Source organism: Anopheles arabiensis, chromosome 2 (genome assembly GCF_016920715.1).
Source record: "Anopheles arabiensis isolate DONGOLA chromosome 2, AaraD3, whole genome shotgun sequence".
NCBI classification, from domain to species: Eukaryota; Metazoa; Arthropoda; class Insecta; order Diptera; family Culicidae; genus Anopheles; species Anopheles arabiensis.
Genome location: NC_053517.1, coordinates 106003498 through 106030828, shown reverse-complemented (window position 1 = coordinate 106030828; position 27331 = coordinate 106003498). Strand labels below are relative to the sequence as shown.

The 27331-nt window shown below is 45.3% G+C and overlaps 2 protein-coding genes across 3 annotated transcripts in view; one reads left to right on the top strand and one right to left on the bottom strand.

Moving 5' to 3' along the window:
- LOC120893768 (5-hydroxytryptamine receptor-like) overlaps nucleotides 1–11185 on the bottom strand; it is an 82538-nt gene extending 71353 nt beyond the window's left edge. Inside the window, exons 1-2 of one of the 2 annotated variants that reach the window (XM_040295865.1) lie at nucleotides 11115–11185; nucleotides 8774–9349 (exon numbers count right to left, since the gene is read on the bottom strand). The gene's annotated coding sequence lies outside the window, so the exon portion shown is untranslated. The remainder of the gene's footprint in view (nucleotides 1–8773; nucleotides 9350–11114) is intronic. The other variant, XM_040295864.1, reaches the window with a different exon arrangement.
- Nucleotides 11186–17878: 6693 nt separating this feature from the next.
- The window catches only part of LOC120898888 (RING finger protein nhl-1), a 45669-nt gene continuing 36216 nt past the window's right edge, over nucleotides 17879–27331 (top strand). The window contains exons 1-2 of the mRNA XM_040305360.1: nucleotides 17879–17978; nucleotides 18523–18828. The gene's annotated coding sequence lies outside the window, so the exon portion shown is untranslated. The remainder of the gene's footprint in view (nucleotides 17979–18522; nucleotides 18829–27331) is intronic.

Here is a 27331-nt window from a genome sequence, read left to right as displayed (position 1 = left end):
CGTCAAGTGTACGCTTCTCACTCACAAACATTTATATCTCTCCGCAGCGGCAATAAAATCCACTCCATTCAAGCTGGTTCACTCCAATTCCCGCCCACCACGAAACCCAAAAATAGTAGAGAAAAAGTAAGCGACGCCCGAAAAACGCCGCTCATTTCCGTTTGCTGATGCACGTCATGTATCATTCACGTGAGCAAAATACACGATATGGCCTGGGGGCTACCGACGCAGCCGCACCGAAAGCCACTCCTCGGTTCGGGGAAGGCGACAGGGAGATGCTTGATAGTTGACAAATCCACGGGGTTTCCGGGGCTTGTTTGAGTCGCCGGGCACAAATGCTCGCTCCTGCGTGCCGTTGCTCGCACACAGGAAGGCACACCCACACGTACCATCGAAAACCAGCGGGCTTTACATTCCAAACTGATCACAGCAACAGCAGACAGCGGGAGCTTGCGAGTTGGATTGCCACCCATCAACAACAGTAAGTGTGTGTCGTTATTCTTTCACCACAGCCGCGCGCGGGGCCAGGCGGTTGGTTGGTGCTTTGTCGATTATGGATGATCGATTTCGGAACGGGGTTCGGTGGAGTGTGTATTGGGATAAACTTTGTAAAAGAAAAATAGCCAACGATGAAGGGCGTGCAAGGACTGAAAACTGGCGCTCGATGCGGTTGGTTGCCTTTTCAACTAATCTGAATGTTGACGGAAAATAGATTGACATGGTGGGGTAGCTTTGTTCTTTTTTGAATCGTTTTTGCTTGCCGTATTTGCTTGCACATTTGTTATTAGCTTCTCTTTGGGGCTGCAGTTAATTAACTCTCCATAATTTACAAAAGGTTAGAAATTCAACAACGCATATATAGTGTAAGTATCTATTGATAACAATCTTTACTTAAACAAATTGTAATCAGTATTTATCATGAGCTTAAAAAACACACATAAAATAAACCAAAATAATAGATTAAACAAACATTCCTGTATGAATCGTTAACCCTTTATTCAAATGACAGGATACAAAAAGAGCATTTCTATTTTTTCCATATTTTTCATTCCTTTTAAAGTTTACCCTCATCTGATTAAGTAAAGTAAAATCAAGTTAATAAATATGTTAAAAAGCATAAAAAAGGCAAAACATTTTAAGAGCATTTTCAGTGAGTGCTGTAACCGCCAAAAAAAAGGAAACCATTTGCCTCGTGTTGCGTATCAGTTCGCACGAAATGGCTTTCGATCAATAAAAAGCACACACAAACACAATCGAATAAAATCGGGCCCGGCAAACAAAAAGAGAACGCCAACAGTGGCACCGACCATTCTCCAAATCCAACGACGGCATCACGGCTGGAGAAGATCAGCCATCAGCCACAAACGGTGCAGCAATACCAGCGGAAGCAAAGGTAAATCGAGCAGAAACCGAACAGAACCTTCCATTTACTGCCCGTCACACATACATTCTGGGAAGGTACACACACACACACACATACAGAAGCACATGGAAATATACACTCGGACGCTTTACGGAGAGTTGTCTCCCTAAGCGTCCTGGCCGAAGCGAACGGAACCGGAACGATCCTATCAATCTCAATATGTTGATCGGCTTAGAATAAATTGACCGTATGCCAGATTAGAGGACGTCGCGCGGGACAAGGGTGTGGGTGTCTGTATGTGTGTGTGCGTGTGTGTGTAGGGAGCTAGAAAAGAGATTCTTTCCAGCTCGCTGGACACCGCATAAACGAGGCGGCAAACGAAAGCTGTAGCATGAAGACAACGGAGAATCGAACACTTGAGCCTCGTCGCAGTAAGCGCGCTTGGATTGGCAAGGTAGCATCGCAAACAAATTGCTGCCCAATCCATCAGTCTCTGTGCCGTCTGCAGCGTCCACACCACCAATCGATTATTCAACTGGTGGTATAGTTGTTGTGAGGCGGTGGGAAAAAGAAAGTGGACCGAATTCGAAATGCCAACTGAACCAAATTCCATGAATCTTGTTGGCCAGCCTCGTTGGCTAGGGGAAGCGGTTGGGGGAAGGGGGCAAAATAAATGTACAATTCGCAGACCATCAAAGCCGATAGCATCTCGGGGATAGTCGGGTTGGGCCCCGGAACCAGCACCGGGCACCAGTAGAGCTCCTAATCAATGCGAAAGGCGCAATTGTTTTCGGCGGGGGAGGGTCTGCGATTCTGATTCAATCACAGCTGCCAAATCATGGTTTGAAGTTCCGAAAATCAGTCATTCAGTGCGATCGGAGGGGGAAGGGGAACGCGGACGGTACGCGCACGACTGACTGCATAATGGCGTGATTATGGTACGTAGTGCATTGTGTTTTGGGCTGGCGTTATGCCATTGCGTATATGCAAATCCTCGGTGTGTGTGCGATTAGGTTGTGGGTTGCAGTGTAGTCTGCCAGCCGTGTACGGCCGTACAGTGCCATTACATAATTCAATTTAATCGCAACGCTAACGGACCACTCAAACACGGCCCTGGAATGCACGTTAATGAGCTTACCGTTGTTTAGTGAATAATGTGTTTGATGAGGCTGGTGCAGGGTAAGCTTTACGCGTCCAATGGTTGAGGGTGGGCTTTATTTAATTTTTATTGCACGTGGGGTGCGAGTGGGCAAAGCGTTCTAACGAATGTGCTGCGGTATGCCGTTGCATTAGCGCTGTGGGAAAGTTATTGTCCACCTGTGCATGGGAGATTGGGTTTGGGATTGTAAATTTTCATTATGCTAGATGTTGTCTCTAATTAAATCAGATTGGCACTGGTTTGATAATGCGCAACAGAATTTAAACAGCGGTTGCATGATTTAGGATTATCCATAAGCCGTTTGATTTGTGATCGTTAGTGAAACGTGACTGGTACGGATTGGTATGATCAAACCACATTTTATGACAATTAAATTTACTACAAAAATAATCCATTTGAGAGCCTAAAAAGCGCCTCTCCAATGACAGTGGACAGTTTGGTTAGGCGTGTCGCTTATAAACATGCCATATTGTCGCGCAATGCTCGCGCCAGCTGTGCCCTTTAAGACGACGAAACACAATTACCGGTGCAACACACACACACGCCAGATGTTAGCCCGATAGCGCCGCGATTTAATTATTTACCATAACCCACACATCCACCCGTTCTGCCAAGAGACGCCGACGCACGACTGATTGGATGCTCAAGTGTAAAGCATTTTCCCTGGCGTGCTGGCCGTTCCTCACGGGTTTTTGGGAGGAGATTCCCGTGCACATGCTTGCACCAGACCAGAGCTTCAGCATGTTAAATATTCATCGCTGTGCCCGAAGAAATGCTGCGATGCCGCGAACACAAAAGACGTGCAGAGCGACACAACACTCACGCAGGCACACACACGCACACTCCTACACACACACGTACTGATGGTATTGGGAAGTGGTAAGCAAATGTGCATCCACTAATGGTTGCCCGTGTCGTGCCGCCCGGTGAGTGCCCGGCGCGCGTAAATGGAAACTGCGGCGAAAGTTGAAAGGCATTCCTTAAAGGAGACGAACCAAGCGTCCCATTTTAAAGGGGAGTATTAGCGGACGGCTTAATTGAAACACCTTTTGTGGATGAACGTTGCAAGCATAAAATGCTATATTTTATTGCCTTTCCAATATCGGTCCGTGTTAACGACAGACAGCCATACATTTCTAGGTTGCAGTTGCAATGTTGTTCGTAAGTGATTTTGAAAACGAATTTGATCGCTTACAATAAACAGAAAAAAAAATTCAATTCAAAATGTTGCAGTCTTTAACATCGTTAATTTACTACAAACAATCAACTGTTAAAGTAATATTCAGCCGTACCGGTGAACTCATTCGTTCCTCGGAATGTTCGCCGCGGCACTCATTTTCACGCATTTCGTACCTTTTTAGATAAAAAAATAGAAAATCGTCTAATTTTTTTTTTTTTGCTGCCCAACCTACTGGTACAACTTTGTCCACTCATGAGCGACGAATGTTTGTCGACGAACGAGTTCACCGGTACGGCTAACTATCACAAACGATTATTGATACTCATTAAACTCATGAAAAACTGAGACCTCATTTGCATTACTAGTCATCGAAAAGTAAAATTAAATTTTGTTATATGTTTGGAAAGCATTTACCTTCATTATCTGTTTGAAAGTGCAGACAAAAAATGAACATGTTGATGATTGAAATAAAATGTGTTATCCTGTCAGGTGAATGACCTGGCGCCTCCACGCAACAATCTTTTTTACGAAAAACATCATGCGTCTCCATAATTTTGAAAACGTATATAACCTCCAGATCTCCCACTGCTTCATGTTACATTTTAGCATGAAATGCTCCAACCAGTTTTTGATTTTTGATTTTAAATTAAATAAAAAAAAATAAAATTTTGTCTAAAACTGTTTTGGTTCATGATGACGCAATAAATATGAAGCACAAGGTCGCTTTAGTGAAATTTATATTGAATTTGAAACCTTTCGACAAATCATGTATATAAATGATGTTTAAAAGAAAAAGGATAAGTATTCTACCATAGAGAAATTTTTATTTATCGCTGCTAAACGTTCTGGTAAGCTTGCGAATATTTGCGCACTGACAATTACTTCCGCCGGTGTGCAGGTAAAAGTCATCACAGGAAACGAGAACTTTCAATACAAAAAAAAAAAATCAAAGCCACGAGAACATCAAACGCTAAAACAGTGCAAAACAACACGCCTCTCAACGAGCAGGTTACACGCGTTCCAGCTTAACCACTCGGCATTGTCTCAGCAAACGGGGTTTAAACAATGGCGCACGATTGTGGCGCTAGCCTTTCGCGAAACAATACTCCCACAAACGGTACTGCGTTCTCGCCCCCTCCGGGGCGGAAGTGGAAAGGATCCGAAATATTCCAACATCAACCAACGTGCGAAACCCTCCAAGTGGCAGCTGTACCATCGCTGCTCAGCCACAGCGTCTTCTGATCTTTTCGAGCATCGCTGGATTCGCGCTGAGCCGTGCTAAGTCCGGAAGTCATCGGGAAATCAAGTCAAAAGCAAGCGTCGAAAAGAAAGTCCAAACCATGCAGAACGCCACCGTCCCGCTGCCCTCGTTAGCTGACCCTGCCAGACAAGTGGTGAAGTGTTGAGCTGCCAGCTGGTGGGATGAAATATTCCACGGCCAGACATGGGCAGCACGTGCGCGGTACCTCCGCGGGGGGGCCGGAAGGAAATTGGCTGTCGGCGCGAAGGTTAAAAGAACTTACAGTGATGTGACGAGCAAAAGAGGAAAAATAAACTAGAAGAGAAGGTGCTATCCCGTGCCGGAAGGTGGTCTGTTACCATTTTGGAACGATGGCGGAGCATACGGCCAGCGCTGCAAGGATCGGTGACACAAACTGGAAGGATTTTATCTTCAACAATTGTTGAAATGTCGGTGTTGAAGCGAGCCACCGGGCACACAGACCGACCCGTTTGGAGACTCACCAAAGTGGAAGGATGTTCTCTTTTTGGGGTTTTTTGTTAGGTTTTGTTTTGCTTGCCGGTTGCGGCATGCCCACGCTCTGACTTATCCCTTGCTCGGTAATGATGGAATGAAGCGAACGGTGAACAATTCAAGCAGCCCAGAGCGCCCCAGAGTGGTAGGTTTGATGTCTAAGGCAGTCTAAGCTTCACAGACACACACACACACACACATGCTGCTCAACTGTTTTGCAAAACATTTCGACCTGCTTTCGCCGAGGCTGAGTGCACTTGACACTTGTCAGGAAGCCCTCACAATAAGCTCGTGTGAGCGCTTGGTTGAAAAATTGTTTCCTCTTCAGTCGCTATTTTGTGTCGCTCTCCGTCTCTCTTTCTCTCGGGGGTTTGATCTTGTCTGAGAGAGAGAGAGAGAGAGAGAGAGAGAGAGAGAAAAAAAACATCAGCTGAAACGTTCGTAACGTCAACTTTGAAGTTTGGCTCACTTACAATTGCCCCATCGTAGCCCACACTCAGCTGTAATGATATGCAGATCGCCAACCATAGATCGTAAAATGAGGCCGGGAAAAGCAACAAAAAACCAACACTACCCAACGACCCATTTCTGGCCACAGTGCACACGGGGCCGGATTAATCGATGTGCGGTCAATCGTGTACAGATCCCCCCCCACCCTCCCCCGTCCGCCATGGTACCGCCATGGGCGCCAGGCGCCAGGGCCGCCTCGGGCCGGCATGTACGATAAGCCCCAGCTTTCCGTGCGATAAGAGATCGGCTCAACGGCAAACGGCTGAAATATTCTCATTTTCCGCTCGAACGACCACGTTTTTCCCTACGGGTCGGCGTTTTGTTTGACGATTTACGATTGCCCATTGTGTTTTATTGTAAGAAGACGGAGGGGGAGACGGTGACGTTTGGTATGACCGACGAAGGGGCAGAAGGAAATATAAAACAGGTCCCAGCTCTGTTGGTACGATCGGGGCCGTGCTGGTGAGCAGATAAGTCCGACAACGAGCCTGCCTGTCGGTTTGCCACAGTGAAATGAATGCTACAATTAAAGCTTCGAGTGAAAAGCTGCCTGCGGAATGTAACGTCCTTTTTTTTGAGTCAGTTGCTGTGCCACTTCTGAAGAAGAACAAGAAGAAGAAGAAGAAGTACTTTCTCTGTGGAATTGAAGCAGTAGCTAGAACGGTAGCCATGGTGAACGAGTTGATTAGGAATGTGTATTTGCACTGGGGAAGGAATTCCGTAAATTTCGGAATGTCAACAAGTTCCGGCCAGTGCCCAGCATGCCCGGTAGCGAACATACGTATGTGTGTGTGTATGTTGGTGTGTCACTTGCAACCGACAGCGCCACGATTGAGGGTGAGCGATTGTAGCAACGTTCGCTAGAATGGGTGGCTAGAATGTCGACACATGTCAGGCCTCTTTCGGAAGCAGCTGACAGGTTTCTTGAGCAGTCCGGGCTACTAAATTCCCAACAGAAGCTTCGAATCGTCAGGGAAAGTCTTTGTTCCAATTTAAACACTACGAGATGTACAGAAAAAAAATGCTGAAAATAGGAATGATACAAGATTTGCAAGAATGTTAAATTGCCAAGCGAAGAATGTTGAATTACAAAGATGCTTAAAGAAGATATTAATGGTACATAATATAGTGTGATACAGAAAGGTATTCATGAACTTTACACACTTTATAAATTAGGTTTGCACGCACAATAGCAAATGGCCATATCTATCTAAATAGAGCATCTTATTTTCACACTAATTTTTTATATTAATGTTTATTATCATTCAATTGTCCGCTCAACAGGCTGAACAAGTTTTTAAGGTTTCCATCTATATAACCCCTTTTCTATCATCACCTTACGTAAAGTCTGCTCGTTGATAAAGCTACGTTGGAACGACTATATTACAGTAGTGATAAAGAACAGAAGAATGAGTACTGATTAGTAAGGCTTAGATAATTCCGACTTTGAAAGGAAAGACAAATTTAATTTAAATTCTTTCCCTAGCTCAAGTATTCAAATCAAAACTAAGCAATGAGTTCATACATATAGCCCTTAGTTTTTATAAAGTTATACTTCAAGAACAATTCTTCGAAATCTATAAAGAATCGAAACATTTATTTTGTTAACGTTTCAATTCCATGTTAAATCGAACAAACTATGAATAGTTCAGAAATATTAGAAAGTATTAATCAACACAATCTATTGTATAAGTAGATTATTAGAACAATACAAAGGTTTATCTTTAAAAATGTTGTTTTGTAAATCACGCTTTCTAACAAATGAAGATCTTAATAATATGACCGTTTTGGAGTAAATTCGTCAATTCATATCCTTACTGGACAAAGTATATCTTATTGTAAGCAAACGCAACATTTATTGAACGTAACTTCTTGTTTGAAAAAAAAATTTACACACTAGTAACTAATAAAAAGAGTAATTGATTAAACCAGTTTATCAAGTAAGAACAAAAAAAAATACATCAAGCAATGTTCTCATCTCATTATGACAAAAAAAAACTCGTGAATGACATCGGTGATGTGCGCCATCGAAAGGTCGTGTTATTTGACGGCATCTGTGCACTATGGACGAATCAAAACAACCAATTGAACCTTTTCACATCAAACACAAACCATTAAACCCCATCATGGCACAAAGAACCTTTGGCGGGGGCTCGTTTTGTTCGACCCGCTCGCCCTGATAATGAAGCCTTGACATTAAGCGCCAGCCGCAGCGCATAGCGCAACAAAAGGTCAGGCAGATCGGAATCGGCCGCATGCTTAATTACACCGCTTTCCCAACAACAAGAACCGACACGCGCCCACCCAGAGGAACGCAACGGAAATGGCAAAGCGCTCATCAATCAACAGATGTGAACGGATGTGACGTGAATAAACTACACGGCAATCCCGGCATCGGCGACCGTTTCGTCCCCAACCAAGCCCGCTCCCAGCGACACAGATGACACAGATCATATATCAATCGGCAGTCTCCGGCGAATTGGATCGATCGATCGAAAGTGTCACGTTCGCCACACCAATCGCGTACAGTTGCACTCGTGCGCCACACGCCGTACGCCAGGGGAAATGCATCCCGCTGCGGTTTAATTGCTGCGCCTTCGAAAACCTTGCGCGTACGTCGATGGGATGGGCTTGGGCTGCAATGACAGCGTGTGGTTTGAAACTGCACCCGAACCCGAGCAGCAATACGAGAAGGGCCTGACAGTTGTGTCTCTGGGGGTTTTTTTTTTTCTATTTGCTGATTTTTTCCCACTGAGCTAGCCTTGGAATGTGGAGCAGAAATTGTGGCGCTTAATGAAACTGGCTTACCTTGAAGGAACTGGCGGCGTTTCCCCCCCGAATGAGCGAGCGTGGTCGGCAAAACCGAAAGACAAGCGCGGAACAAACCGTGCCTTGCACGCCTTGTACGCTGGGTTGCTGCCGCTTGCTGCCTGGAAAGTTTTTCTTCGCTTTCCGTTTCCGTTTGCTGGTCGTTGCCGTTCGCTCCGTTCGGCAACCGGGATGGTGTACGTGCCTGTTGCCCGGCGTGCGGAGAACACCCGGCGTGCGAAGAAAACTGCTGACCGTGTGGTACGGTCCTGTCACCGGGAGCTTACAATCGTATATTATCGTCGTTAGCACGTCGAGCACGAAGTGTCGTACCGCCGACTACTATCATCCTCCGAACCAACACCCCTCCGGATACCACTGTATCACGTCACAAACTTTCTCTCACGCACACACACACACACACACATACACAAACACACAAACAGTAACAACACTCGCGACACTTTGACTTTAGTGTTTTATGCTGCCACTGGTGGCTGGTGTGGCAGAAAAACTAACTCAGCTTGGTGTGAGAATAAAGCGAAATCGAAGAAAATAACGATAAGAAACTACACACTGAAGAAAAGGGAAAGGAAGTAATATAAAAAAACACACACACACACGTGTACGCAGTTTTCTTAACCAGGACCCCGGAAGTGCCATAGAACTTGCCACCGTCGCCCTTTATGGCCGACCAAAGACAGCACAAACGTCACGCGAAACTCCGTGTCCGGAAAACGATAGGGGGATCTTTGTGCGAATCTTTGGCTAAAGGGAAGCCGTTGGTAACTGATCCGGCCAAGCTGGAGACACTGAGATAGCGACACACACGCACACAAACGCGCACGAGATTCACAAACCGGAAACGGGGAAGGAAAGGCAGCAGCCTGAAACAAAAACAACCACCGGCAAATGTCACCCGAAAGGAAGGATCACTCGAAGGAAGCGGCCGGCGCACGGACTGGTGACACGTTTTCCTGTCCGTGTGTAAACACACGCACACACACACACACATACATTTGGTCTCCGTGTCGAGTGTTGTTTATTTTTCTATTCCTGTTTTTTTTTTAACTTTTACTTTTACTGTTCACTTCTTCAAGGGCGACCACTTTTTTGTTTTGCCGATCCCGCATCACTAGTTCCGGTGCTTTTCGATTATTTTTTTAGTTTTGTTTGGACCATGTTTGCTTTTGAAGCCCTTTCCCTTACTCCTCGTGGCGGGGAAGGGAACTCTCTAGACAGCAATTTACAGAAACGCTGGACAGGCGACGGCAGCTTGGGTTAAAAACAACAACACCACCACCACCATGCACGAGAGCTTTTTTCACGCTTTTCGCGCCGGCGGCTATTTATTCGAGTACTGCCCGTGTGTTGTGTGTTTACCCCTTCCCCAGTCTCAGACAGATGATCAAAAGCGAGTCCAGTTTAAAGTGGCCCGTCGAGGTCGTCCGCCAACCGGTGCGCGAGAAGAAAAGGTCTCGTGCCAGTGCCTTATGCCCATTCTAAGCGTTTCCCTGAGCTTTGATGTTTGGTGCTGCTTCTTTTGAGGTTGCGCTTTTTCAAACGACGTGAGCAGGTGGGAGAGCAACACACAAACGAAAAAACCAAAAAAACGAATCAACGCGAACCTTTTTTTATTTGTTTTTTGGACCCACGCTTGGCAACCCCTCACACACCGCACACTTGTTCCATCCGTTTATTGGGCTCGGAAGCCTACACTCCGCATTAGCTTAATCACTTTTCGTTGGTTTTTGGGTGACGGATTTTCACTAGCGAAATGGTACGGTGTTGATAAGCGATGGTTTGCCAATTGCTCACTAAACACAATCGCGCAAAACGTCAGATGACAGATGAGTGTGTGTGTGTGTGTGTGTCGGTGTGTGTTTAAACCTCCTTGAAATTTGAAGCAGTGCCGTGAAAAGGATACATCCCCGCTACACAGGAAGGAGAAAGCACTGTAACCGGTTGCTCCTCTCAAGGCGCCACACGTGTGCTAGATGGATTTGCTTGCTGTTGAAACGTAAACAATTATGATGCCGCTCACGCTCAGGCTCTGGTTTTAGGGATGGTTTTTTCCAATGTTTGATTGTACAAAAACCTTGCTTCACGAGCACTTCTACAGCAGAGTGCTATTTTTCTTGTTGTTTACCGGCACTATCAACCACTGTCGACACATTCATGTTTAAACATCTTTCGTTGACAGTCACATAGCTACAACATTCGTCATACATTATTTTACAAAACTACACCACAGTCAGCAGCACCATGTCCTTCCGTCCATGACAAAATTGCAAATCGTTGCAAAAACGTTCACTGCGTAGAGGAAGGAAAAAAAGCTTACCACTTCACTCGTTATTCGATGCGACGCTCCGATGACCGAAAAAAAACCCCGACCGAACGCACCGAGCTGAGCTGACAAACTGACGCACGAGCAGCGTATCGAACCCGCCGGAAGCGTTCGAACCTCGGCCACAGCTCAGTCGCTCTCCAAAAGCGCTGCCCAAAGCGCTCTCAGCAAGAGATTTCGCACAGTGGGAGAGCAAGCAGGCAGGCAAGCAACGCCTGATAACCGTTGACGGTGATGACGGTGATGACGATGAGGATGGTAATGATGAGCGATGATTGGGATGGTGAGTTGGGGTGAGCTGTGGCGGTGCTCATCATCTCAGCTGGCACATGGCACTCACAACTCGTCCAGCATCCTGCCGGGCCTCCAAACTGCTGCAAGGGCCACACGTGAGATGCGTGAGAAAAAGTGAGAGTGAAAATGAACTCGTTTGGCAGCGATCCAAGGCGAGGTGGCGTTTGTGTTGTTGGTCCTCTAGGGTGCAGTTCGTCTTGGGAGAGGATTTGATGGCACTACAAAAAAAGCAGAACACCAAAAACCTGTGGATGTTTAATTGAAGTGCAACAAATTGTATATGGTCTTGTTAAAGATGCATTAATTGTTTTGATTTTTAAGGTTTAAACAATACCGTCATGATTTGATGAATCATTTAATCATCAAAAGATTTGAATTTACAAGAAAACACTAGAAAATAGTTTTGTACGAGCATGTATCATTTGAATAACTTTTATGTTACAGCAATGAGATTTGCTTTGACGTATCCTTCAATCTTTTAATTTAAGTTTTGAAGTACACTTTCCGCTAATGAACTAACCTTTTTATTACACCATCTAATATTGAACTTCATTATACATAATATGGATAAGATATATACTTCTTATTTACTGATAATGCTGATGATGATGTTGATGCTTACATTGTAACATGCATCGAAATTTCAGACGAAATTTAATTCTTCCGTTGAACAATTTCTCCAAATATACCTTATCACACAATTGTTGCTATTTCTCATTATTTATTTGATTTAAGCATACCCGGTCGCAAATGATTACCCCTTGATACGCTTCACCCTTTACAGCACGCATGCCAACCGCACTTGAAGACGCATTCCATCAACCTGAGCAACAAGCTGCCATCAAACACTAATTACGGCCACTAATCGTTCCTCGTTTTGGCCCCGGTAATGGACCATTTTCGAGCAAATAGCTCACCATTAGACGTTCCAGATTGTTGTGCAATGTCGAATAAACACACACACACACACACACACATACAATCACGGGAATCAGCACACAGTGCATCGGCAGTGTGCGTTGTGCAATGATTGGGGCTAGCTTTCTGTCCTACCAATGTCAGAGAAACCAGTGCCTTCATCCCCCGCTAGTGGGCCAGTAATGAGTGCATAAGACAGACTTCCAGACCCAACCCAGCACGTCAGCTATATTGATTTTGCAGCCAAACACATCCACCTTCTGCAGAATGTGAAGGACGTGCGAGTGTTCCTGGTTGTTTGTCAACTAACCGACCAACCGGTACTACGGTTTACGCCCAACGAGCAGCCGTTTTCTTGGCCGTTTTTCTGACGACGGTACGGTGATTCCATATCGGCACAGCAACGGAGAAGCATCCAACTAATTAACCCTCTCGATGCCAGCTGTGGCCCCGATCGTGTGACCCTGTGCCGATGATGACGATGATGATGTGGGATGATGGGAGGGGTGATCAAATTTCCCAAAACCCCTATGCGTGTATCTCGGTGGGCCATAACGGATACGCTCGAACAACGCACACAAACTGTACTCATCATCATCATCATCATTAGCATCATCATTATCAGTAGCAGCATCATCGGTGGCATGGGTAGCCTCAACAGATTGCTCATTCAAGGTCTTGTAAAGAGTTACCGTTGTTTGCCGCCTTCGTTCCCTTTTACTCTCTGCTCTGTTCCTCATACTCGACCGTTTGGTGGTCCCGAGAGCGGTCAGGCACTGTCCGCGGGTACACCAGGTGGCTATAACCAAGTGTTGCACCGACCGCGAAACGAAGCAGTACGCGCCCATTCGTCTCCACTGCTTTTTTTTGTGTCATTCCGTCGTCGTTATTGCTGGGGGGAAAGAGGGGAAGGGAGAGGAATCGATCGGAACGCATGCGTTCTCGCCGAGGGGTGCCGTGCTGAGTGCGATGAGTGACTCAAGCGTCACAATGATTAGCAGCTCTCGGGAAGGAATGGGGGGGGAATGGGCGATGATTGGTGAGAGCGCTTGCTCGCGATGATGCTGGGCTGTGAGATGAATGGTGAGAAGATGCGTGAGAAAGATTGAACAGTTTGTTTGGTTTGTGCAGATGATGTGTCGCCCGCCTAGACAAACAATTGGCGTTTCGCGTTTGGAATGTAGCGACAATTTTATTCGAAACATTATCCACTTCACATGATGATTTATTAATTGGATTGTCAAATAAGGCTATAAAGATGTATATGCTATGATATATAATCCAATCTCTTAGCTTTCTACTTAGGACATAATGAGGTCTTGAGTGCAACATTTTTAATTAAATCACATGAATGAATAATGAATTAAAACATATTTTGGAACAATACCAGCGTCAAGGCTCTGTGACAGATCATGCTCACTATTTTGAGTGTATTTCAATCCTAATTTAAAGTGACAACTATTTTAAAGTCATATTTACTCTGAAATTGTATTGAAGTCATTTAAAGTATATTTGGAGTTTGTTTAATATATACAATAATTCCTTTGATATCATAAATCAAAAATTTGAATTATTAAAACATACTTTTTTGTATGGAATACACCAACATCAATCCAACCCCAAATCCCACTAGCTACATACATCGGCTCCTGCCCTACGTTCAATTTCAATTTTCACTGCAAATTTTTGTTTGTTTGTAGAAAAACGTTTCGGCTGGTACCAACAGCAACAACAAGCAAAATACTATTTTCCTTCGTATTTTCATCATTCCGAGCACAAAAAAAGGAAGAAAAACCACATGCCCAAGCGACGGTGACAAGATTGAATATTTTTAAGCAAACGTTGCTCTCCCTCTCCCACTCTCTCTCTCTCTCTCTCTCTCTCTCTCTCTCTCTCTCTCCATATCTTTCACCTCCCGCCAATCGTTTCGTTTGCTTGCAACAATTTATATCCATGTAATTCGCTTCCATCCGTAAGCCAATCTGTAGTAACGTTTAATTTCGTGGGTAGCAGCAAATCGTCGCGTTTGCTGTTGAGGAACCATAAAAAACACAGGAAAAAAAAGGAAAAAGGATCGGAAAACCGTTCTGCCCGCCTGCGCTAGGCTGGCTAGGTCAATCCTGCTAATGGTGTGTCAACATTTGCTTGCCACTGTGTGCGTGTGTATGTTTGTGTGTTGATGTTTGTGTGCTTGCTTTGTATCCTTCCACCTTCCACCCAGCTGCCCGATGCGCACACAAATCATCCGAAACAGAATGCTTCGTTACGGATGACCAGCATACACCGATCGATGGATATTCGGCCGGAAAGGAAGGGAAAGGCTTCGTGTATGTGTGTGTGTGTGTTTGTTGCGGAAAGGTGACATGATCCCTGCTGTTATGTTTCCTCCACTTTCCACTCGGTTTACGCTCGCTTCGGTAGCATACAATTTCAATGGCGGAACGATTAAGATGATGGTAAGAGCAGCAACAACAAAAAAAGCACACACACATATCTTCGCTTTATTGCATCCCGGCAAGAGAGAGAGAGAGAAGGAGCGAGCACGATCCGATGGTAAGCAGACGAGCAGAAGGAGCAGCACACCATCGTAAGCCGTTCCGTTTCAAGGTTGTCGGATTTCGTTCGAATCACATTTCCCAAAAAGCAACAGATTCGACACCCACACTAACACATATACGCACACACACACACATTCGGAGGAACATCCCGTTGGGGTCAGTAAAAATATTTTCCTGCCTATAAAAAAAAAACGATAGCTTCTTTGTCGCACTTTACACATCGTACCTTCGCTTCTTGCACTTCCCGCTAGTGCGTCGGGCTGGCAGGTACCGAGGGCTGGCAGCGAGCGGAAAGGAGCGGTAGTACTAAGAAAATAACAACACCCACCCATCCACCCAGAGGCCGGTCGATGTGGGGTTTGAAATCAATTTATCAAAATTAAACGCGGGCGTTACGGGCGTCATTCGCAATCAACGTGTTCGCTTGGGTTTCGTTTAAAAATTTCGCTAATAAACAACGGGCTAGGTGGCTGGTGGCCAAATCTACTCCCTTCCTCACATCCCCGAGAAGGAGCCATTGGGAGGCAAGGTATGCAAGTGAATAGAAACCGCGTGTAGGAAATGGATGGAAAGAGCTCAGCTTAGCAAAGGTGTATCGGCGCTCACGCTATATCCGGTGTGAGTGTGTGCGCCGCCAAGTTCAATGTTTGGTTTAGCGGTGTCGAGGTAAAAAGCAGCGGAATGTATCTGATTGAAATGTTATTTTTAGCCAGCGGCTCAGCTGCTTCTGGATGCAATCTTTTCTAGTGTCACGTTCAATCAGGCTTGCGAGTAGATAGGAAGGTGTGAAGAATTTAGTTAATGAAAGGTTTTTTTTTTTATTGCGTCTGCCTTTGTTGGTCTAGCGGATGCTGAACTAAGGGTGGAATATGATCGCGTAATAGCTATTTTCGATTAAACATCAACTCCAGCTAAGTAATGGTTAGTGAAAGAAGGAAAAATGAGATTGAAATGTAATCATTCTGGATTATTTTGTAGTTTGTTTGATGTGATCTTTTCGAAATTGTCTTAAATTTAATCGGAAAATTTCAACGAATTGTAGAAAAAAATTGTAACAACAATGAACAAACAATTGTGCTAAAGTTTCCATTTTATGTTCGAAAACAATAATTGTAATCTCACGTACAATAAAACGATGAAACCTAACATAATTTCAAGTAATTATACATCTTTTGAGCAAATTCCTTATGTATGTGAAAGTGTGAAAATCAACCAATTTTATTAACCAGTTCGCTCAATTAATTCTAGAAAGTTATCAACTAAACTAAGAGCAATTATAATTATTAATTAATAACATGACGTCAAAACCAATGAAAAGTCAAGCAACAAACTGTCAATTTGGTCAATTTTGCTGGCTTCTTCATAACAATTAAACTTTGTTAAACAAAATGTGATTCATTATGTATGTAACCTAATTCCACCAAACAAAAAAAGGCAGCTTTTTTGGTGCGATTAAAAGATTCATAATAAAATTAAACATTCTTGCTTTGCGCATCCCATACGCATCCCCTAGGACGGTGGTGGCGGTTCTTTCACCTCGGAACCTCGTTTGTCATCCCGCCCATCCATCTCGTCGCCGGGCAGTCGTCAAACAACCGTGGCAACATTACATCACTCTGTGCCAGCCCCGAACGCCGGCTCGTCGCACCGACCGACCGACCGACCGACCGGCAAAAGAAGGTGCTTAAGCGCGAAACCGAGAAGAGCGAGATGATGTTACACACATACTGTCGTGTCGCCCGTCTGACGGGACCTGAACCGTGTCAATGGGTTTTATGCCGAAAAAAAAGACAGGGTGAATAGGGAGCAGAAAAGGAAAGGTGGTTCCCTCGGTAGCGCTCCCCACAAATTGAGGCCTTTTTTTGTTATTGAGGGGCCTTCGAACGCGCGCCTTTTTTGCGACTGAAAGCAGGCTTGAGGTTTGATAGGGACGACGGGACGGGTTGAGATTTTGTGACATTCGTGTGAGTAATACCCGCTGTGACTTTACGTGTATATATATATTCAATGCCATTGCGCCGATGATGAGAAAGGATGCTGCTGCTGATGCTGATGACAATGAATCTAGTCTCGAACGCCAAAATGAGCACGTTTCTCTCGTTTGCTTTTCGTTCTGCCGGTGTGTCCTTTTCTGCTCGTTAATCTGCCTTTTCCCCCCGAAAAGTGGTACCCGAAACTAACAAAATGCGTATTAAAATGATTGACGTGTGCCTTTCAGGTAGATCATTGAGGTTTTTTTTAGTCTCATTAATTAAAAAGCAAGTACTTTTGACTGGCTTTACTGTGGAATTCATTTATTCTTTAAATTCTAATGCCTGTAAGTAATTGCAGAAAAAAAGTTAATCACACTAAATCGTTCTCAATGATGCCCAAAAATAAAACCCATCTCCCATCGGGTGCGACCACTCGCCAACGCACACACACACAGTGCGGCAGGTTCACTGAAAGCAAATTTCATTCTAAGCATGTGCGGCTCAGCTCTGCCTCAGCTCTGTTCGCGCGCTCGGTTCAATGTTCAATAGAACGGCGAAAAAATGTGCGTACGGCCACGTTGCGAGTTCACCACGCCGAAATTAGGCGACCACGATCGTGCTGCCGTGTCGTGCGATGGATGTTGCTTTAGTTTTGCCTCGTTTTTGTGCTTTGCTGTTGCTCTTACCCTCGCTCTGGGAGGTATTTTTCTTTTGATTCTACCCATTTCGTGTCTCCCTTTAAGTGTACCGAGTCTTTGCGCTCTCTCTCTCTCTCTCTCTTTCTCTCTCTCACACTCTTTTTCTTTCGCTGTCTTTTTCTGTCTCTTTAGCGTAGACACTGAGTCCGTGTGGTCGACAAACGGACAGATAGAAAGATATTTATTTGCGATTGGATTCTTAAGCAGCGATGTGTGTTTTCGGCTACCAAAAGGGCCAGTTACCGCTGCCATGGTCAACAAACCCCCCGACACACACACACACGCATGGTTGGTTGCGCTGGTTGCGCATGCCACTTGCGCAAAAACGCCCGTACGTTTTGCCCGCGCCCGGACAGCTAAGTGTGTGGCCCGTCAGTCGAACGACGGCAGGCCTTCGGGCCCGTTCCTTCGCGATCTGTACGTGTGGTTTTGTTGCTTTGCTTCGTTTTCCTTTTCTTTTAGTGATCTTTTATATTTAAAAAAACAATTAGCTTTCTAGTTTTCTCACTAATAATCCCCATAACTTCTGGATAAGTGTGCCGAATGGTGTTTATAAGTTCGTTTGTGTCCGTGCAACATTAGCATCCCTCTCAACCTCATACATGGTGCAAACTGCACCAAAACGCATGCACCAAAGGCATAGTGAAGTGGTTTCAATGCCACAGTTGAAAAGGATCTGTAAATTGTTTTTCAAGTGACCGCAACCAAGCTGCACACCTAAATTGAAAAGGCAAAGAGTGAAAAGATCCTACGCGAGCCAAACGAATGATAAGTTGGTGCTTCATTGCTGCGTGCCAGTGACAGCAACAGACTCACATACACACACACTAACACGCACACACACACACACACGTACAGCTACGCGGAAAAGGATGCTGTAATGCGGTGAATGCGGTGCAAAATTCATCTTTATTTGCTTCTTTTTTATTATTTCTTTCTGTCTCGTTCACGTTCCCGAAAGGTGCGCTTGTGGATAAGTGCAACGGCGTGAAGGTGATTGGGTAAAGTGTAAACGGGCAAAATACAGGCGTTTTGATAAGGAGAAAAATCGTGTCCAGTGTAAGTGGAAAGATACAAGGAAAAGTGTGTGAATAATAACACCAGTGATACGCGCAAACGACCCACCAGGAAAGGAGGGGGAGGTCGTTTCGTACGCTTCGTCTTGCCCGTGGGTGTGCGCGCTTACCAAGAGCGACACTCACGGAGCTGCTTTATCCGCCGGTTTTGTACAGCCTTCCTGTTGATTTTTGTCGTAGAAATTGCAGAAGTGAGTAAATTGGTACAGTATTTATCGTCCTTTGCCTTTGTTAGTTGTCTTTATGTGTGAAGCCTTTCCATTACTAACCAAATTAAAATAAATAAAACAAGATAACAAACTAAAACTTAATCGTGAATTAAAAACGAATTGTGCTACTATTTCATCATCGAACAAACGAGAACCAACTCCCCTGGCGGTACGATAAACAACTGCCGCCATAAAACGTCGGAGGAATGTTTTAACCGTGGCGTACTGGGCGCCTCCTTCCCGCGAACCGCGAGTTGACACTCGACTAATCGCTAACTGTCGCTAGCCGATTTGTTCCGAGCGTTGTTAAACCTCGCTGGGGTGGGATCGCCGGACGGGTTTGACACAAGTTTGTGGGCGATGGTCGAAAATTGTAAAAAATCCGGTTTTGTCTTTCCGCGTTTTTGCTTTTTCGGTCCATTTTGCCGTCCAGCCCCCCCCCCCGGGTCCATTTTGCCGGTGGTGGGTGGATGCGGTTAAGTGGGTCGCAATGGTTGAATCTAATTTCATGTCCTCGGGCGCAGTGTAGGAAGAAGGATGTTTGACTAGATAAAATTACCCAAAAAGAGGTATGGAGGCGGTTTGTCGAAAGTATTTATCTGATGGTCATCCGTTACCGATTGCTGCTTCGATGTTTTGGGGTTCAACAATTAAATCGATTTTTTGTGTGAAACATAAGGAAAGATCAAGAAGCTGCTTAGCCGTGAATTGGCAACGCTTGTTCGTAGACTATTTTTTGGCACTTAAATGTTTCAAATCGAGCGAAACGTTTGCTACGAAAGAGCTAAACACAAGTTATTAAACATGACCATGGCATGTCGGTTACGACCATGGGGCTTACCCACACGACACCCACACAAGATGTAACCTTCTCGAAACATTATTACAAAATCCATAAATCATTTTCTAGGTTGATAAGCGTGTTTAAAGTTTCCCCGTTTTTTGCTGTGTGTAGCATAATCTTTGAATATTTGTATCATCCTACCCGTGTGAATCGTGTTGCTGTTGGTTGTTTGTCTTTTTTTTTTGTTAGTTCACTCGTGTTGTGATTACATTTCGTTTCACTTGAATGCTTTATTTTTAGCAGAACTGTCTGATTCATTTTTCAACGCCATTGCTCGCAGCCGCTACTATTGATGTCATAGTGCGTGGGAAAGACACGTTGGGAACGACAAGCGTAGAGGCCGGCAAGCGAACGGAATTAACACTGCTTTAGCAGGGCTCTTGAACATTTGAGTTTGAGGATTAATTTCATCAATCTTATTTAATTCAATTTAAAGCTCACAAACACCGGAATATTGTACAACTAATAGCCGCACAAATGAAAGCTGAAAAAGGCAGACATTTTGAACTCATTTCTGTCGTATTATTTTCTTTCTAACCCTCCGTAGCAACACTTCAATCGTTACATTATTAGCTTTTAGTATTTGTCGGAGTCCCTTTCCTTGTCTTGCAATAGCGTGTGAAGTGACTCTGTAGAAAAGATATCTTCCACACCTCACCAAACCGTGCTTGCAATGATTAACCGCGCCTGCTGCTGCTGCTGCTGCGGCCACTCGGCGATTACGGAAGAGCTCGCGACGAGCAAAGAAGATTTATTTTTATCTCACACCGTGTACCTGTACCAACGCACCCCATGCAGGCAAAGTCCCCCTGCACCACCACTACTATCGCAATGAGCAGCGTGCATGTCGACGTATGTGTGAAGATCGCGCACCGGTCATCCGCTGCCAATGGCGGACTTTCTAGCGCAGAAAGATAAATCGAGTGATGCGCAACAGCGAATTCCATTCGTATGATTTCGCTTCACCAGATGGAAGGATGTAGAAAGGAAAAAAGAAAGGCAACAGTTAAGAGAGAGAGAGAGAGAGAGGGGGTTAGTAATTGGCCATTCCCTTTTGCAAGCCACTCGTACGCTTCAAGTGAAGCAGTAATGTTGCACTCCTGCTAGGGTACGACAAGGATACTACTCCGTTTCTTCATCTTTGAATAGCTGCACAGGGCCTTGCGCTTGTGTTGTATGTTGTAGCTACGAATTGTAGGGAAGGCAAATTATGGTCAAAACCCCTTTTCACAGCAAACATAAATCAAACGAGCGAAGCAGCCTTTTTCACTCTTTCTCTCTTATTACGATGAGCCGCGCTTGTCCGATTGTGAATGAACGGGGCTGCAGTTAAAGCAGCTTCAAAACTGTGCACAAAATTGGCCCTTTCTGGCCAAGTACGCTGCTACAAGTGCTTCTACACAAACCACCCGAGTTAGTGCACCACTTCCTTCGCTTTGCTTGCGTAATGCTTTTGCAAATAACGGCGCGCTACACTCACTTGTAACGCGTGCTCTCGCACCTAATTGGCCATGAAATGCAAACCATTGAGTGGATGTCTCATCGTGTTTGAATTCTGTCCCTTCGCCTTTGATGCCGCACTCTACCGCACTGTACCGCATCGCACCGCTTCCACTACTTGTTTACCTTCCCACCGCCACAGCGCAACGTCTCCTGTAATCATCTTCCGCTCATTGGGAATTGATTGACGAAGAAGCAAATAAACTGCCCAAGCAGCAGCAGCTGGGACGTTGTGGATAGTGTGTGTGTGTGTGTGTTTTTCCATACAACTTCCTCACTCTCGCTCTCCATCCCGGCTGTGTGTGCATTTGATTTCACTCCGCTTCAACCGATGACACAAAGTGAAGAAAAGTAAAGAAAGCTGTCGGGTGTGTTACCCCAGCCGGGCCCCGAGATGGGTTTCCTTTTTATATCATCCCCGAAACGCATTCCGGTTCGCCCTATTGCCATGATTATTGGTTGTCTTTATTGGGTAATTTGTTTTGCCTTCTTCTTTTGTTTTTTCTTGTGTGTGTGTGTGTGTGTGTGTGTGTGTGTGTGTGTGTGTGTGTGTGTGTGTGTGTGTGTGTGTGTGTGTGTGTGTGTGTGCTTTGTGTCCATTGCTTTGCTTTGTTACTATTGTGTCGTTTGAGTTTTGGATCACGCGGCGAGAAAAGTTGCAGCACACGAACCGCACACTTTTATTGGCGGCATAAAGTTGCCGAGCGCTTTTACTGTTGATGCGGTGGGTGGATAGTGTTCGCTTTATGCGACGGTGCCCAATGCTCTATTGCTCATACACTAGCTTTAAGATAGCTTTTTTCGCTCTTCAATAGCGCAAACCCAACGATCTTATGGTATCGTCTTTAAGACTCCACAAAAACTTTCAGCCAATTTGCCGCCACTTTCGCGTGTGAAAAAGCGACACAACGGCCAAAAGGAAAGGGTGAATGCAACAGGACCTATTTATCGATGGGTGTAAGAGCGCCAACACGCAAACACGCTCGCTCCGAACCGAGAAAACCGGTCGATTAACCGTTCCAAATCGCAGCCATGATAGAACGATCAAACTTTCACCATCAAAACACGCCCCCGTTGGTCGATCAAAACTCCGAGATGGCAATGAAATCGATTTGCTAGATTCAATTTGTGTCTCCCTGTGTATGTGTGTGTGTGTGTGTGTGTGTTGGTGTTTGTGTGCTTGCGTGTGCGGTAGTCTTTTCAATCGAGCGCACCATTCCCGTCCGAATGGCCTGTCATTATGGCTGTCAGCGGATGAATGTGGTGACAAGCGAATGCGGAACGATTTATTATTTGTGTGACCATCAAATTGGTTGGTGGTGAATGAGCGATGGTGAGGGAGGGAATTGTTTACGAGTGGCCAAAAGTTGGGCATGCTTGGGTACGCAGAGGGAACAATAAAATCACTGCCCGCCCTCGTCTTACTTTTATCGCTGCAAATCGGTATTCACGGCAAACGGGATTAAGCGCCACGAACCACGCCTAACGCTTTACTGTCGCGTTGTACACTTTGCGAAGGGTATTGGGCGTCCCAGGGGTAGGGTGAAGCAGTGTCATACGTCGCAGGGGAGGTTTTTGATGGGGCTGGAAATGGATATTAGTGTTTTGATTAAAAGATTATGTTGTAGTTGTTTCGTTTTATGTTTTGCCTCTTTGTGGTGGTAGGTGTTTCTTATTCTTTTCAACAGCAATTTCGAGAAATAGTTAAAGATTTGACGGTTTTTTTATTAGTAATATCGAACTATTCGTCATTTTTCAACCATTTTAGGGAAATAATATAAAAATTTCTGTAAGCGACAAAGTGTTATCTCCATAAGCACACTTTCGTATGAATTTATTTCCCCCCTTTTAGTTGACACACCCGCGTCAACAAGCTTTATCATCTTGTTAAATATTTCCTCTAGCATTTGTTCGGCTTCGCACCACCTGCTGCTACAACAACCCATCCATCAGGCTCGATCATTGCATCACCGTATTGCCGACGACTTGGCAATTTAAATATTCAAACGACAGGAAACTCAAACCCCCTATCGATTCGCGCATTTATATCAGCACCAAAAAACCGGTTAGCCCAATACAAAAGCCACTCCCGATACGCATCGAACTGCAAAAATTGTAACTGTCGCTCGCTCGATAAGAGCAAACACAAGCATGGCTGTCAGCGTGCGTGCGGGCAAACCGTCTCGTGTCAACCACCGGCAATGGTGTGGCGCGGTGAGTGCGCGCGGGCGCTCGCGCCTACTGTGTAGACTATTTGCACACCCTGCTACTGCTGCTGCTGCCAAAAACCTGTTGCGCCCGAACAGTAGGCAATGCACGATACACATCGCACGCAAGGCAGCAAGCGCCGGCCGGTAATGGTGGCAAGGTTATGTTACGCTGAATATAATCAAGTGTCACCGCAGAAGAAGCAGAAGGGTGGTTTGAAATGCAGACGCCCAAAACAAACCAACGCAAGTCAATTCGCCGTTGTACTGATATCGTGCTTTTGTTTGCTTTTTTCATCGCACGAAAAGAGACAGATCGAGCGACAGACGAACAGGGTGCTCCCGGTACTTCGGCACGATGGAGACGCCCGGTGATTGATAGCGATTCGACGATGCGCATCGAACGGGAAAAATAAGTCCTTCGGGCGGGTGTGGTTTTTCACGGCGATAAAACCCGATTACACCTGCAGCCCGTCCAGCACACAACACTGTCACCATTTATCACGAACTGTGGCGGGCGACTCTCCCCATCCCCCATCCTCCAACGATTTTGTGCGTGGCCAAGCGCCTTTTTTTCGATTGCGGTACGTGTTCGGTCGGTTTTCGCGCATCGTTCAATTGAAATTGATCGCATTTTCGTTGCGCCTGAAAGGGACAGGGTAGGGTGGGGGGGGGGAAAGGAAGCAAAGGATGGCGATAGACTCCTGTGTATCGATTGCCGCACCCATAAATTCGCGTCCGCGATATGGTAACGAAATGGTGCGAAACGGGAAGGGATCGAATTTTGCGTGCGAGGGTAAAATCGAAATTTACTTCGAATGCGGGTGGTTAATGGTGGGCCATGCGTAGCAAACCACCAAAATACACACACACATGCACAGAACCTCAACCGAAAGGTCACAGACGCTCCTGTCCCGCTCGGGACCGTGTCAAATTGTCAAACGGAGAAGTTCGATTCGTACTAATGGCAGGGCTCGTTTCGGTTGTTTTGCAGCGTAAGGTGCCGGGTGCAAAAATAAACCCCTCTACCCCAACCCCTCAAACCCTGCCAGTGACAGTTAATCGATTCAATTCATCTTCTTAATTGTTGTTGTTATCATTTTTACGGCTATGGTTGGCATGGGCCGATCTGCCTTTGGGGTTCATCTGGATAAAGAACAGTGCTAAAGTAAATCGACAAAAAAGCATTTGACAAAGCTGGCATTGTAACGCAAGCGACATAATCAATACGTTTGGTAGAGCAACAACCAAAAAAGGTACCATCGAGTCGATGGGTAAAGGTGAGCGAAAAGCAGGGAAGAATGGAAAGAGGGACACAAGATTGAATAGGTGTGCAGTTGGATTTAGTGCGACGATAGACAAACAGACACTAACGACACCTGACCATTCGCACCGAGCACCGAATCGTCGCGTGTTCTCCTCTCTCTCTCTCCCTCTCGGCGCCATTTACATATGTATGGGACTAAAAGGCAGCCTTTGAATGTGACATCAATTTATTTTATCGATGGCTTCCGGGCCGTGAATAAAAAAAAAGTTGGTGATATGTGCTGGAAAGGCAAAAAAAAACAGGGCGATAAAGAACAGACAGCCACAATGGAACGGGCGGTGCTCGTGACACTGGACGATGATCGTCCTGTGCGCGTCCTTGAATGGTTGAAGAGTCCCAACCACAACCGAACCCGTGTTTTCCCCTGGGGCTTGCGTGTGTGTGTGTGTGTGTGTAGCTATGGGGAATAGTACACATACGCACGCACAGCCACACAGACAAGGGCAATTGCATCAACGTCCGCTGAGTAAAGCGGCCATAATCGAATTCCAGTGCCGTCCGCCCTAGTCCATCGTGCAAACTTCAAGGGGAGAGGGTAGAAGAATAAGAAGAAGAAGAAGTAAAAGAAGAACAAGAGTAAACAAAAAACACTCCCAACCAGAAGCGCGCTGGTGCGCAAATGTGTACATACGCTTTCGCAACACCGAGCTTTTGCGTACGTGCGCGTGTGAGTGTGTGTGTATTTTGGTGCGGAAAATGCCGATGAAGCAAAGCCACGGGTAACATAATACTGGCGGGAAACATTGTTACTACACACACACACGCACACACACACACACACACACACACGATGGCACTGTCATTTGAACTGACGGACGGTTAGCGTGATGGGACGGTGTGAGTGTGAAAAAGTTAAACAAATAAACACATAAAAGCGTGGTGGCGGGGAGGGAGGGGGAAAGCGTGGACAGTAACGGGGACATAAACGGTCCACCGGTGACACAATTTGCTGCGTGTCCTGTCAACGCGTTTCAGCGCAGCTGCTGCAAGGATAAAGCACGTACGCACACGCAGCACGTTGAAGGGTGTTGAATGATGGACGGGTGACCTTCATGCTTTATCGTAACTATCGCTAGTGATGATGTTGTTGATGCGGTCGTGTCATATAACCTTAGCGCTCAGGTCCTGTGTGTGTGTGTGCATGTCATGGAGGTGCATATAGGGATTTTGTTTTTTTTTCTTTACACATCCGTTGAGGACAATTATCGCAACGGACTCGGGTTGTACCGGTGACCGCTAAACGGGTTTGTACGCCGTTGCATCAAGCGGGAATTGATATTTTAATGCATCAGCTTCACCCCGGGAGGATTGTTTCGGATCGGTGATGTCGTTGGGATTGAGGTAGCATTTGCTGTGGTAATTATAGTAATCATTCAATCGACACTTGATGTGTATGTGAGTGATCTGTGACATTGGTAAGAGATGTTTCCAAATTGTTTTCCAAGTATAGAGGACCATCCTTAGAGATGTAATAAGGAGAGTAAAATTGTACAATTATGTACCGTTTGTTATGGTCAGGTATCATTCGCGCGTAGAACTGAGTTTGTGTGATTATAAGCATTGTTTGAGTCTTCACTCTTCAATTGCTTTAATGCTCGAAAGATCTTTTAAACCTTGCTAAAGGGAACCGTCAACAAGCCCATAATTTTGCAGTTTAGAGCAAGAGTCGAATGTGCTTAAGAGAGAACGGTTTCAGCAGTTAAAAGCGATTTTATTTATAACTAGAATTACTGCAAGGATTTCTGAAGAGACATTCGACATCTAAGAGAACTGTAACAGAACATGAATCATCTGTAAGAACCTTATCAAATCACATTCAACCATCAATGACGTAGACAAGCTCGTATCCTGGTCATGGCACCACCTAACTCTAAAGCGTCCCTATTCCATTGTGGCTTTGTACTGAATGTCCAAACACAAAATCATTTCTAGCAAAACAAATAAATCAAACAGCACGGACACAGATAAACTAAAAAAACCATTGTGCCAAACACCATTTATTGCTTGCCCGTCAATTATCGTGCCACAACGGGGCTCGTCCCGGTACACCAATATTACAAAACTTTGGCTTCCCTTTTGTGTGCTCGGGCCTTCTCCCCCCCAAAACAAAACATCGATAAGACGAGTTTACGATCGGTTTCATAATTACGCAACTGTGCGCCATTGTCAAACCGCGACTGGCGTGCCCTTGCCACATTGCCGGCATTGAGTCCGGGGCACATTAAATACGCGCAATTGCAGGCTTTAGCAGCATTTGCCAAAAATTTAATGCACACACACACACACACTCTTACACATCGGGACGTACAAAAGTAATCGTTTTCATTGTGTTTTCTCCGAGGGCTAAACGCAACTTGTACCGACAAATGGCAGAACACACCATCACCGTTGCTGGTACAATGCACACCAGCAAACGCACCGGAACGAAATGTGTAAAGTTTGCCGTTTTATACGCGCAATTATACTCGGCGCAAGTCTCAGATATCTCCATTAAATGTGTGCCATGTTTTGTAGCTGCCTTTTTTATCCCTGTAACAAAGCTCCGCCAGACACAGGGGAAGATGTGCCAGACTGTATTAGTGCACTTTGGGGTTTTGCCGAGCAGAG